The sequence below is a fragment of the Myxocyprinus asiaticus genome, chromosome 9 (assembly GCF_019703515.2).
Source record: "Myxocyprinus asiaticus isolate MX2 ecotype Aquarium Trade chromosome 9, UBuf_Myxa_2, whole genome shotgun sequence".
NCBI lineage: Eukaryota > Metazoa > Chordata > Actinopteri > Cypriniformes > Catostomidae > Myxocyprinus > Myxocyprinus asiaticus.
The window spans coordinates 5,252,172-5,267,409 of record NC_059352.1 but is presented as its reverse complement, the minus strand read 5'-3'; the positions used below and the strand labels follow the sequence as shown (position 1 = coordinate 5,267,409).

Here is a 15,238-nt window from a genome sequence, read left to right as displayed (position 1 = left end):
GTTCCCACCAGAAGCCTGTGGTCGGCTAATGAGTGCTGCCTTGTTGTACCAACACAGAGGCACCAAAACACTTTCCCGGACTTTTGGTTTCACTGTACCACGTTGGTGGAATGAACTTTCCAACTCCATCCATGAAACAGACTCACTCTCTGTCTTCAAAAAATGTCTAAAAACATCTTTTTCACGAGCACTTAACCATTCACTCATTAAAAAATTATAATTATATATATATATATTCTTGCTGCACTAATCGGTCTTGGATACTACTATTCTGATGCTAGTGAAACTTTATAATGCAGCACTTTTTGTACCACTGTCTCCTTAAGATGAATTGCTTATGATGTATTATTCCTATTTTGTAAGTCGTTTTGGATAAAAGTGTCTGCCAAATTAATAAATGTATATGTAAATATTCTGTATGAAAGGCCAGGTAAAAAAAAAAAAAAACAGCACTTTAGAATCAAAACAAAGTTATCACATCATCATTATACTGTAGGGCTGGCCGATATATTGAATATTAACAATATAATCGAGATAATTTTGCTGACAATGTAAAATTGACCAATATCGTGAATATCGTGATGATTTTAATGTGCTTTCATTTGGCCATTAAGTTTCATAAAGGGTGCATCAGTAGACTAATTTCACAATTCAACAAAATAACATTAAAATGCCAAGTTGGTCATATGTGATTATTAATCCACGAAAGGCTGTGATTTAAAGACAGATAAATATGGTCTGTGTGCGATTCAGAACAAACCAGTAACGTGCTGATCTGTGTGCACGTGCATTAGTAACAGTTACAAGTCATTATACAAATCTACAAACGTGGCACAGAATAACAGAAAAGGAGGAGATAACAGCGTTTCAGGAAATGCAGAACATTGTAAACTGTCAAAAACACTGCCTTTTGTGTCGAAATAAAAGCTCCTTGTGAAGATGAAGTAAAAAGAACAGAAATATATTACTTTTGTATAACGCAAATCTAATAATCAAAATAATAATTATAATTCAGCATTATATTATAATAATCAACCTGACGTGTCCCGTAGTAATAATTTAGTATTTTGCAATGTTTTTGAAACCCCAGTTGAACAAGTCAGTGAAGTAGCTTTGCACAGTAAAAACATTTTAAGGTAAATAATGCTTTTTATTAAGCTACTATGTATCATTGTGTATGAAATTTAAATATAAAGTGCATATCAATGAAAATGATTGAATTTCATCCTCCCTCGTTTTTATTTAATGATAAAATAATTATTAGATTTTTATTTAATGTCTTTCAAATATTTAATCTACTTGGCTACAATGGCTGTTTTGATGAAATGATGGTTCCTCTGATTAAAAAAAAGAAAGAAAAACAAAACGAGCAATTTGAAATCAAATGCATAATTATCGAGATATATTAAATGTCGTCAATATGTTGAAAAAGATCAAGATATAATTTAAGACATATCGCCCAACCCTATTATACTGTAAGTGCATGCCGAGCTCAATCTCACCCTCTCAACAAACACTTGATCAGTCATCTGACTGCAGGACAAAAAGAGAGCTGTGGCCTAGAGAAGCCACAGGCCGCATATTCTCAGGTCACTTTAAGGCAACTCTTTCTTAGATAACTATGAGAAAACTTTGTTAACCAAAATCTTGAACATCAAAAATTCATATTTTTGTATGGAAGGTGTTTCTTAGATGCAGTATATTATATCAAATACCCATTAAAACATTGTATGTGATAATGTAAAACCCTGACTTGTAAACAGAACTTTAGCCCATAAACACAAATACCTCCAATTGTTAGTGGATGATGCGGCTTATTAAGCATTAACAGATGAAACATAATATATATATTTTGTCAAAGCTGGATCATAGAAAAGACAGTAACCAGCACTATCACTATCCAAGCCTGTAATCCTAAAAGCTAAAATCCACATACAGCAAGTCTGTAATCCTGCTCAGCATCACTCATGGAAAAACAGCTGTCCACAGCCGGGTTGCGGTCTAAGAATTGGTTCTATTCTTAAAGAGTTCACATTTTTAACCCATAAATAATTTCTAGTATCCTAGAGACAATCATTTGGTCTAATAGGGCTTAATTGCTCAACCCAATGATACAGAATTGTATCATTTACACAAACAAATCCAGAAGACAAATAAAGCCCACTATACACTGTAGGATTATTACAGTCCTTTAGAGTTGTGGCTTGTCAGACTGAATGATATGAACACATTGATATTGCCATGGCACACTGTGCGTCATTATGTCAGACTGTACGATACACATCATAACCGACTGTGGTCCCCATCCTCCCGATCAGTGAATGTGACTCACGTTACAGGAGTGTAGCGGAATAGAAGCGAAACGGTGAGATTTCTTTTCCTTTTTTTTGAAAGTCAGGACATCAGCATTTACATTGCTCCAATACCACTCCATCACGAGCATAGGCTAACATATCAAAAGAAAGATGGATTTTGTCAAATAAGCCTATAATAATAATCCTGATCACATATACAAAAATTACAGATGTTGAGAATGAACGCCAGTGGGGGAGGTAACTATGGAGTTATATATGTGCCACAATTCATGTAATATGTACTGCAAGATGAAATTGAGTGCACAAAAAGTTATTTTGTACACACAAGATGATATTTTGAGTGCAAAAAATGTTCTGCATGCACAAGATGATATTTTGAGCACATAGTTATTTTGCATGCACTTGAACTCAGTATTGTAAAGCAATGTATCTTCTTGCAAAGTTAAATTGAGCAAATGAAATTCAATTTTGCGCTTGAATAAAGTTTCAGAATTCTTAAATTTTGCTTTCTCTTCCTAGCCACTCAGCGTGCAAAATACCTTTTTGCATGCTCAAAATATCATCTTGCGCACGTAGAAAGTTTTGTGCGCTCAAAATATAATTGTGTGTGCAGAATTGTGGCACAAATATAACTCCATAAGTAGACTACAGTAATAATTAGGTACCACAAGCAAATATTCATTGTAGAAATAAAAAGACTTGTGGCCCGAAAAATGGCAAACTTCACCGTTTACATAGGGAAAAACAAAAAAGTTGGATTATAGTACATCTTTCTCCTCTTTTAGATTAGTAACCTATAGGCCACGCAAAATTTCGAAATTTTTTTATAGGCTGATAATATCGCGCTTGCAAATTCCCTATGGATAATGCACAAACATGACATAGGTTTCTATAATTGTATCCAATTGTATCTGCTGATTTAGATTAAAACGTCCCATAAATACTTATCAATATAAATTGTTCAAACTTTTTTTGTTTTTTTATAAAACTGGAGTGGTGTGAATCTTAACTAAAGGAGTTTAAAGACGTTTAAAGTACATTTATTAAAAGTAAAATTGTACTTAAAGTTGTAAAGAAAATGCATGATAAATGTAAAGAAAAAAACATTAAACATTTATTTATATTCGTTTTGTAAGCTCTGTCTTTATTTAATTCAGAGAAAATTGCTTTCATATTGCTGAAGTGGTGGTACACTTTTCTCCAAGTATTTTCTGCTTATTTATTAAAATTTTTTATATAAAATGAAAAGAAGAAACAACATTGAAAGAGCTTGAGTAGAGTGATAACTGGGCACAAATGTTGCTATGGTGGTGCAGATGCGGAGCAGGTTTCTTTCCAAATTAACTGGGATGCGAGAGAGGAGAGGAATATCTCATCTGGCCGTCGTAATAGCAGTCACACTATACGGCTGCGATGCTAAATTTCTGACACTGCCAGAACTTCGGAGGCTAAAGATCATCGCAAAGGCTATTAATCGGCCGTCGGTGAACATGTCACACTGAAGGTTGTAAGATTGCCGATTTTGCCCTACGACGACAGAAATCCTTTAGGATTCCTGAAATTTGGCTCAGACGGCAGAATCGTGGCCAAATTCGATCATAGAATTAATTTTTGTCCTTTATAGAACACTACAAGTTCAAAGATGCAAAATGCCTCAAACCCGAAGTCTATTTGTCAAATAGCCTGTACAGTCGTAAAGGAATATTAAGGTTCAATACAAGCTCAATCGCTAGCATTTGTGGCATAATGTTGATTACCACAAAAATTTATGACTCATCCCTCCCTTTCATTTAAAAAAGCAAAATTCAGGGGGCCTGGGTAGCTCAGTGGTAAAATACGCTGGCTACCACCCCTGGAGTTCGCTAGTTCGAATCCCAGGGCGTGCTGAGTGACTCCAGCCAGGTCTCCTAAGCAACCAAATTGGCCCGGTTGCTAGGGAAGGTTGCTCGTGGTCGCTATAATGTGGTTTGTTCTCAGTGGGGCGCATGGTGAATTGAGCATGGTTGCCGCGGTGGATGGCGTGAAGCCTCCACACGCACTCAAGCCATGTGATAAGATGCGCGTGTTGATGGTCTCAGACACGGAGGCAACTGGGATTCATCCTCCGCCACCCAGATTGAGGCAAATCACTACGCGACCACGAGGACTTAAAAGCGTACTGGGAATTGGGCATTCCAAATTGGGTGAGAAAAAAAAAAAACGTTACAGTTAGCCACTTATAACGGAATTGAATGGGGCAAATTTTTGGAGGGTCTAAACACAGAAATGTGAAGCTTATAATTTTATAAAAGCACTTACATTATTTCATCTGTTAAAACTCATGTATTATTTGAGCTGTGAAGTTGTTTAAATGGTCATATTCGGGTTTTAGGGTTTGTTGATATTAGGGCTGCTCGATTATAGCGAAAATCATAATCACGATTATTTTGGTCAAAATTGAGATCACAATTATTTAACACGATTACTCATTGACTTTGGAAACATCATGCATTTATTTAACTTTTTGTTTTTTAAAACTTGTCTTTTTAACAGTGGATTTCCTTTAACTTGAAATGCAAATTGCACTGAGTAAGGGAGGAGGCTATTGTCATATTTATTTGTTACACCAATTATTTGTTAGGTATGGTATTCAAATAAAGAAAAGCCTCCATCGCCATCATTTACAGCAGGGGTGCGCATAGTTCTATGGAATGAGATCTACTTTTTCATCATGTTACTGCAGCAAGATCTACCATGTACAATAAAGGCTATACATTATCACAATAACAATATTTCAGTAGTCTGTAGTGAAATTTGACGATTCTCAATACTAGCTTCAAAACCACAACAAATAACACTAATATGTTAATTATGGAAGAATGGTTTCAAGTTCTGCAGTAATTATTCAAGACTAGTAAACAGTCAGTAATAAAATAACAATAAAAAACACCAATGACTTGAAATAGATTAAAAATAATAAAACAAAAAAATACAAATTAAGAACATTGTGCTTTTTTTAACAGCTTTAAAAGTTTTTAACAGCAGTTTCAAGTATTCAAGTAAACTTTCAGACTGAAATGCAACATAAAACTACTACTGGTCTTCACTGTGTGATTATAATACATTAATACTTTTTAAAGCTACTAAAGTTACTCAGTCAAGAGCAGCGAGTGTTTTCGCGTTCTGGTTGTTTTATTATTATATATGGCACACTAGACAGCAGCAGGTCTATTAGCTTACAAATCTGCTTTTTTCTCAGCTGTTTACGTTCACTTTAGACATCACTCTCTGTGTTTACATCAATACCTCACCAAGATGGGCATTTTGGCGGAAACTGGAAATGTATTTGAACATTCAGATGCGCATTAGCGCGAGCATTTTCGGAACACAAGTGCATGTTCAGCACACACACACATACACCGCCTGTCAATCAAACAGGGTGCAGCCGTTACTAGATCGCTAGCGAATTATAAAATTACGTGCTCTGGATTACTTTCAACAGCAGAATAAGAACTTTCTAATAAGTGACACAGGCCTAGGCTACCACAAATATAGCGGTTATTTTTTCGTTATTGACGTTTTAATCAGTCTGCTTGTCGGGTGTTTCTTTCACTTACTCGTCCCGTACAAGCGTTAATGTCGAGCCCTGATTAAATATCGTATTCAACATTCTCCGACAACTATTTTTTTCTTCTGCAGTATAGCTCTTAAAGTAAATGTATGTTGTTTTAAATTAGTTTTAGATATTATTTTGGAAAACAAGCCAAAAAAGACTAATCAAAAACGTATTTTGTTCCAGTGTATAATGGGCAAAGACTACACTCTCCCACCTTTATATTCACTTCAATCCATATTTAACTCACAAAAAACAAACTCTCTCTTCTTAATAGAGCTGCGTATCACCGATTTTCTTCATGATAAGATACATGCAGTGAGCGTGACACATATTATGATTCACTACATTGCAAGCCATCACGTTATAATCTAGCTGTAGCAAATGCGCGCGAGTGACGAGCGTCCCCGCGCCAGAGTATGTATCAGCCGGGAGAAGATTCAGTCTCTTCCCCGGTCACTTCACGCAACTTATAGACGTGGCACTGATGCTAGTTTCAGAGTTTATTTTCATAAACCGCTTCCTTATTATTTGAACTTTAATAAAGGATGCTTTAAAAGATATAATGCCGGGGTGTTTCATTGCAAAAATGAATGTGGTAAAATAAATGTTTTATCTCGATTATCTTGTTTTCATAATTGTTGGAAGCCAAAATCGTAATTAAAAATAAAATATGATTAATCACCCAGCCCTAGTTGACATTACATCATCATGGCAACGAAGCTGTAACATTGGCTATAACTTTACACAGAAAAGATTAGTAAGTGATTGTATCACACTAAAATCATGTTAACACTCATATTGTTTGTCTTGTGGCTGCTATACTTTTGAAACAGTGAGTATTTTAACAATCAAAAATTGGCCCCATTCACTTCTATTGTAAGAGCCTACTGGAAACCAGATTTTTACTTTTTTAAAGAAAAGGAGAGATGAGCTGTAATTAATTTCTGAACAGCTGCATAAATAGATGTCAACATGAAAATAAAAAGGACATTCAGAAACTCCATTATCTGAACAGAAATCAATTTTGCCATCACTTCCCACCACTTATCAGCTTCCAAGGTGCCTAATGGGAAACAAACTGATGCCTTGAGTTACTCAAGTAACCCACAATTACAAAAATAAAAAGACAGCTTATTCAAACATTGAGTGCAAAATTGAACCAATACAAAAAGGAGATATTTAAGACATTCAGGTGCATTTTCTTTCTAATAAAAGCACTGAAAAGTGGACTAGTAGCCTCATTTATATGGCTATGTTAAATTGAAGTGCAGACATTTTTCTGGGTATAATCTATAACACATTGTACTTTAACCTCTTTCTAATGGACATCAATTAACTTAAATGAACCATGTCTTTTGGACAAGCGCATGATGTTTTCCCGCCTTTGACAACAATTAAATCAATATTCGCAATACTGCATAGTAATAAATCATAATTGCATACCTAAATGAAACGTGTTTGTAAACATGCTGTTTGAGATAAATGACCAAAAAATCTCCACAAAATCACAACGTGAATTGCAGAGCATTTTTACGCTCTGTGAATTCGAAAAGGTGAAGGATTTGATCGGTAGGGCTGGACGGATCGATCCTAAAGTATGTACACTGATACTTCGATACTGGTGTTAAGATGAAAAATCTTTAAAAAAAAATATATCGATACTAAGACCCCATTTCCACCTGGTATTACGATGTGTCTCGGGTGGTCAGGTGAGACACATCGTTGTTTACACCTGGTCACTTAAACGCATCTCCTGTGACCACTCGATCGGATGGTTATTTCCTTTTAAAGCCGCTCGTAAACGCAAAGTTTAAACACTTGTTTTAGCACAGCGGTTGATTGACAGGTAAGGGGCTTCACACTGCGGACACATGCGTTTTTCCATCACATTCGTATATGGTTTTTGTGATCTGAACACAAAACGTTTTAGACCCTGTTTACACCTTTATTTAGGGCTGACCACGTGATCGGATCACCCGAAACACATCTTATGCTGCCTTCACGTGCTATCGGAATTATCATAAATACGAGTTTCCCACTCAAGTTGCACATTAATGACCCCTCAAGTCGTAATTGGGCAATTCCAGCATTACAGACGTGACATTTGCAGGGAAAACTTCAAATTTAACATCACATATAAAGTACTCCTGACCAGTATATTGAACCATTTGAATGAATAACCATAGACACCTGCAGACAGAGTCCAGACATCAGAAAATGTTCAGTCTAAACAAGTTTTCTTCCACTTTAGATCGGGGAATGAACTTGCGTTACGGACGTGACTAAAATAGACATGAGTTTTTTTGGGAGACCACACAATTTGTAAAAAAACAAAAACTAAAAAAAACAAATCACAATCCAGAAATAATGCTAGACACATAATGTAGGAGGGTTGGCACTCATAAGAACACATGATATTGTTTTCACATAAATATGGAAAAACTGTTTTACAGACGTAACATCTCTATATTACGGACGTGACAGTTGTGAAAGCAGCACTGACTAGGGGAAAACCATCCAAAATGTTAAAACTTGTAGACTATGAAGCGGAACATGCAGTAGCGCAGCAATATTAGATTATGTTGATCATATTACAATTCAAAATCGCAAAGTTTGTCAAAACGGTCCCTTCCCAAATGCTAGCTATAAATGCAGTAGCTTAAAACAAGTCACAGATTAAAGCAATAGTCAGTGAGGTGTCAGAATCATCATCGTAAAGAACGAGCAGTGGAGGTTTATGATTCTCTCAATGAAACGTCCGAATGGTCATGTCCGTAATGCATATTTATAAGTGCTTCAAGTAACAAAGGGAGACCATTTATTCATCATATTTTATATAAACATAAGTCAGCTTTGTACAGAAAGTACCAACTTATTTGAATGAATATTGCTTGAGTGATATAAACTTAACCTCTAAAACGTTACGGACGTGACACAGCGCTGAAATGCAGCGACATAAAACATAATAAATGTTGCTCTTATAATGTAAAAAAAAAAAAAAAAAAAAAAGAGATGTTTTGACAAAGTGTGCATATTTTTCAGATAATTCCTTGTCTCTCTGGAAAATGATTTCTGTAAAAATAGTGAAAATAAATAGTCCTTCGCTCCCTCTTTTAAAATTATAAAATATGGCTGTTTGAAAATGTTGTTTTAGAAATGGTGCACCCCTCATGCAAGGTGGTTAATGTCATATTCGGGGAAAAAAAAAAAAAAAAAAAATAAAAAATGCTCAATTATATACTCCGAGATAATTTTGACACCCGAGTTTACGAGATGGGAGGAGTCCTAAACTTTCAACATGGCGGAAGAGAGAACGGTTTCTGTAGTGAATGACAGGTTTTATTCATTTTTCTAAATACAGCTCATTGTTAGCGCTTACGGTTTTGGTCATATTCATTTATGTATATCAGCAACCATTTGATGCATGTTGTATGTTTTTACACCGTAAAAACAGCTTGTATTTGACCAAAATTCCAATATCGTCAGCAAGCTGAATAATATTTTTTATAGTGTCAAAATAAAAGTTCCTCAAGAAATATAAATGAATTAAAGTTTTTCCGACAACAAAGCACTTGAACGTGATGTACTCGGAATTACCAGTACAGGAGTGGGAAGTAGGATAATTCCAATAGCACATGAAGGCAGCATTAATACCAGGTGGTGTAAACGTTTTTACTAAACAATTTTTATTATTATTTATTTACCATGAAAACTACTGCATTACATAAGATTTAAAGTGACCAAAAATGGAAAATGTAAGCAAATATTTGCAACTTTGCAGACACCACTTAGTCATAGTTTGCGTTAATTATAAATGTAAAGTTTGAAATACCTACTGTTGTTTTTGATTATCTGATTAAACTGGGTTTTTTCTCTTTTCGTTCCTTTTTTTTTTTTTTCACCCAATTTGAAATGCCCAATTCCCAGTGTGCTTTTAAGTCCTCCTGGTCTTGTAGTGATTCGCCTCAATCCGGGTGGCAGAGGATGAATCCCAGTTGCCTCCGCGTCTGAGACCATCAACCCCCGCATCTTATTATGCGGCTTGTTGAGCGCGTCGCCACGGAGACATAGCGCGTGTGGAGGCTTCACCCCATCCACCGCGGCAACCACGCTCAACTCACCATGTGCCCCGCTGAGAATGAACCACATTATAGCAACCACCAGGAGGTTACCCCATGTGAATCTACCCTCCCTAGCAACCAGGCCAATTTGGTTGCTTAGGAGACCTGGCTGGAGTCACTCAGCACACCCTGGGATTCCAACTAGGGAACTCCAGGGGTGGTAGCCAGTGTATCTTACCACTGAGCTACGCAGGCCCCCTCTTTTCATTCTTAACTACTATTTCCTTAAGGCATAATTTATTTTTCTGTCTCAAGTTTATTTAAATCAAAAGATTGTAAATGATAAACAAAAAATGTATGTCATAGTATGCAAGTTTTAAATATAACGTGAAATGGCCAAAATTACCCATTTCATTCTCAGAAATAATAAATAAATACAAAATTTCCGGTATCGGTATTAGTATCGATATCGGCAGTATTGGCCTTGATAGTACTTGCTTTCTGATTGAAAAGAAAATAAGTGGCATCGCTCATCCCCATTTATCGGCATTTTAAACGGTAATACGATGCAACAACAATCCGATTGTTTTCCTATAAAAATAACTCCCCTCCAGTGGGCTGTTCTTATACACTGCCTTATATAAAACGAGGCTTTTATTAGAAAATAGACCGAATTTTGCATCGTGATATAAACAAGCAAGCCTCGTTTTTACAACAAATCCCGGTGTTTATATCGTAACAGTGTATTTTCGCCGTCTTTACAGCGGGTTAAATCAATAGCATTGTGATATCAGTGCGGAAAGGGAAGCATGAGAAATGCTCTACGATCGCCATCTTGTTCTTGGGCCCCACATTAAAGAATTCATTGATTTCATTTTTTATTCATGAACGGTGTTCCTTTATCTAAATGCAAGCGAAGAGGATGACATACTCGATCGGTTGGGGGGAAAAGGAGGGGGTGGCTCAACACATTTATCCCGTAGCCTATATTTCCTCCCGTCCAATCCCTTAATAGTGGCCTCAATCCAGAGCTGCTCGCCCGTTCTTAAAATATTCCAGCAGCGATAATAAAGGCCATCAAGCTCCATTCATTCCGCGTATCTGGAGAGCTGCTGCGCCTTTGGTGCATTACTGTTAGCCGGATCGCATGGGCAGATTTGGGAGGATCGTTGTGGTGGAGCATCAGCGAGATGTCGGAAAGCGAGGCAGTGCACCTAGATACCTGAACGGCATAGCCTTCCAAATGGAGACTTCTAAAGGAAATCCAATTACCTTGTTATAAAGTGTAGTTAAAGGCAACGGTGCAAGCTTAATTCAATACAGAACCACCACTTAAGCTAACAACAAAGCTAAGTCGCTTAAATGCACACTGGATTTTCAAGTTAGGCCATTTGGATTCATCTAATGAACCCACACTTGAATATAATCACGCTAAAATAGCTTGTAATGGCCAGCTAGATGGTGCAGATCGCAACCCACATTCATTCCCGATGGATTTTGCCCGCTTGGTCACTAAGCATATTTGCAAGGAGAACAAATAAATGACTCAATTTTATTTACCGACTGCAATTCGATCAATATTCACCCCAAGCCCACGGTAATGTGTTAACCTGCGTTTTGAGATCAAAAATCCTCGATTCTGTACTAGCACAAGAGGAAGGCCTAGTTGGGTTGCAAAGCCAGAAGCTCCGCTAATTAGCCAGATAGCTTACCAAAACTATCACACCCCCTCCTAATATCGTCAAAATACCCTTAATATTGCTTTAAAACGACCCTAACCACAGTATAAGTGAATCAATCCCAGTTCAACTCAAGTAATCGGTTTAATTTCCGAGATAGCAGCGATTTTTAGTGCTAGCAAGTTGACTCGCACAAAACGGCCTCAAGTGAAGTGGGTCGACATTATTAACGCTAATAAGAATACACAAGCGACTAAGTGCACTTAAAAGTCACATCAGAGAGACACAGCCCAACATAACTGTTCTAAACCACTGTATTTCGTCAATTTGCCTGCCACTGTTGTGTATGTAAATCGCTCGGCTAGCCGCTATCTGCGCCTCACCCCAACCCCCCTTCATTCTCAATGGTGGCTAACATTTTAACCAACAAATTCACCCGTTTCCGAACGGAATAAACACATTTAACGTGCACACTGCGTGCCATACCTGTTCTCAGTCGTAGATGGCCTTTGTTTATATGGCATTGACCGAAAAAAACGATGGTGTTGCTGTCAAATCCACGCATCAACGAACAAGACGAGCGCTTCTCAAATGAGTCCACTTTTTCAGCGATATAACTCGCTCCGATGGGCAGGAAATGAGCCTGTGAACGTCGAGGAAGAAGCGGATATCTCAGCTGCGATTGAAAAGGGCAGTCATGGAGGTCCGATTGGAGACTTTGGTCAACGTATAAGTCCGTCGGTGGCCACTTCCCGTTGCCTTCCTTGAAGGAGCGCTTCTCTCCAGTGCAGCTCTCATCCGGCCATCAGACGGAGAGATGGGCGCGGTAACCCTGCAATCAGCCCTGGGAAACCCCACACCGCAGAGAGAGAACGAGCGGCGCTCTTATGCTGGAGTGGAATTGAACGAGTGACAGAAATGCTTCATATAGCCAGTTTAGCATTTTTTTTATTTTTTTTTTTAACACAAATGTAAACTTTTTATTTTTATTTTTAGCAACTTTATTCACAATATACAACGGACATTGCATCAAGACATTCAGACTAGGCAAGGCAAATTTATTTATATAGAACATTTAATACACAATGGCAATTCAAAGCGCTTTTCATATACATTTTAAAGAAAATACAAGATACTTAAAAAAAATTAAAACCAATTAAGAACATGAAATAAGAATAAAAAGTAATACACACATTGAGAAAAAGTTATATAAAAATTTAATAAAAAGAATAAAATATTGACGAGTATTGACACTGACTATCACCACTGGAATCGCGAGTTCGAATCCAGGGTGTGCTGAGCGACTCCAGCCAGGTCTCCTAAGCAACCAAATTGGCCCGGTTGCTAGGGAGGGTAGAGTCGCATGGGGTAACCACCTCGTGGTCGCGATTAATGGTTCTCGCTCTCAACGGGGCGCGTGGTAAGTTGTGCGTGGATCGCGGAGAGTAGCATGAGCCTCCACATGCTGTGAGTCTCTGCGGTGTCATGCACAACGAGCCACGTGATAAGATGTGTGGATTGATGGTCTCAGAAGCGGAGGCAACTGATACTTGTCCTCTGCCACCTGGATTGAGGTGAGTAACAGCGCCACCATGAGGACTTACCAAGTAGTGGGAATTGGGCATTCCAAAATTGGGAGAAAAGGAGATAAAAAAAAAAAATAATAATAATAAAAAAAAGACCACTACATCCAGGTGTGATATCTAGCCACTGCTAGATTCTTAATAAAGACTCCAAGTGAGGACTAGAACATAAGTGAGGACTGTCAGAACCACTCCCGCCCACTCTTGGTACAGAGTGCGGGGTGTCTTAGTCCTCTTTTATTCAGGTACTAACAGCAGCTCCTCACTCAATCTCTCCACCAGACAGTCCATAACAAAATAATAAAATCTACCTATCTTATTTTTGTTGGTTGATCAAGTTTACACCGATAAAATTGCCCGCATTCTTCCACCATAAGCTGTAGGGGGCGACTGCTGGGTCCTCAGTATGGATATTGAAGAATTAAAACTCAGAGTCAGGTTTTGCAATAATCAAATGAGAGAGAGTTTACTGATTGTTCTCTGTAGGTTCAATAGGCATCACAAGTTGATGAGATACAAAATAATTAAAATGAAAGAAAGACAAAAGTAAAATGATTCAGTGAAATCAATAAGTGCAGTACAGTGCTCGGTCAGAAAATGCACAGTTAAACAGAAGTGTTTTCAGTCTGGATTTAAATGTGACTACTGTTGGGGCACATAATCTCTTCTGGAAGATGGTTCTAGCTGTGGGTGGCATAATAGCTAAACGCTGTCTCACCTTGTTTTGAGTGAATCCACTGTATGTCTAACTGACTTGATCCTAATGATCTGAGAGGTCTGTTAGGTTTATATTCAACAAGCATATCTGAAATGTATTTAGGTCCTAGGCTATTGAGCGAATTATAAACGAGTAATAGTACTTTAAAATCATTTCTAAATGTAACTGGAAGCCACTGTTAAGACCTGAGGACTGGAGTAATATGCTCTGATTTTTGGTTCTAGTAAGAATCCTGGCAGTGGCATTCTGAATGAGCTGCAGGTGTCTAATGGTCTTTTTGGGAAGGCCGGTGAGGAGTCCATTGCAGTAGTCCACCCTACTGGTGATTAATGCATGAACAAGTTTCTCTAAGTCTTGACTGGATACAAAACATCTAATTCTGGCTATATTTTTGAGATGATCGTAGGCTGACTTAGTTATTGCTTTGATGTGACTACTGAAACTAAGGTCTGACTCCAAAATGACACCAAGATTCTTCAGACCCTTGGAATTAAGGTATGTATTCACCTTGGGAATTTAGCCTTTGTTGCCAAATACAATGACCTCTGTCTTGTCATTGTTTAACTTAAGGAAGTTTTGGCACATCCAGCTGTTAATTTCATCAATGCACTGGCACAGAGAGTCCCCAGGAGAAACCCAATCTGTACCTATGGACTAGAATTTCACAGATAATTGGGACATGGCACCATGGTAATGCCATGTAAATACCATGTTACATAAATATGTTAATTAATCAGTGCCATGGTTTAAAGTGTGTACTTGCATTGAAATACACAAGATACTCTTTGGAAAATTCTCAAATCACACTGAGATAACATGGATTATCAGGCTGTGCACAAACTGTGCCAGCTCGCGTGCATGCTGTCATTGAAGCAAAAGGGTGACATGCCAAATACTGAGACATTTTGAAATGCATGTTAATATTTCAATTGAACTTTTCACTGGTATTGTTATGTTGTTAGTGCAATTTATGGTTTTATTTTCTTATTTGATTAGAACTATTTTGACTAGTGGTCTCAGACATTTGTACCCCACGGTATATGAAAGTACCATGGTATTACTATCAGGTACCGTTACCACATTGTGAACAGTGCTTTCTAGAGACATTTAAAAACGTGTGCAGCCCAGGTGTTATCATATAAGTGTAAAACATATAATTTTGTGAGTGAATTAAGTGAAATCACATATGGCACAGTGAGTGTTGTTTACATTTATGTCATGTAATTAAGGATTATATATTTACTCTCTAACCCCTCCTATAAACATGCAAGACAGTTAATTTGATAG

General features: G+C 37.4%; 1 protein-coding gene across 2 annotated transcripts in view; it reads right to left on the bottom strand.

Annotated features, from left to right (window-relative positions):
• gnb1b (guanine nucleotide binding protein (G protein), beta polypeptide 1b) overlaps positions 1-12,510 on the bottom strand; it is a 51,780-nt gene extending 39,270 nt beyond the window's left edge. Inside the window, exon 1 of one of the 2 annotated variants that reach the window (XM_051707108.1) lies at positions 12,137-12,510. The gene's annotated coding sequence lies outside the window, so the exon portion shown is untranslated. The remainder of the gene's footprint in view (positions 1-12,136) is intronic. The other variant, XM_051707107.1, reaches the window with a different exon arrangement.
• Positions 12,511-15,238: the final 2,728 nt, after the last annotated feature.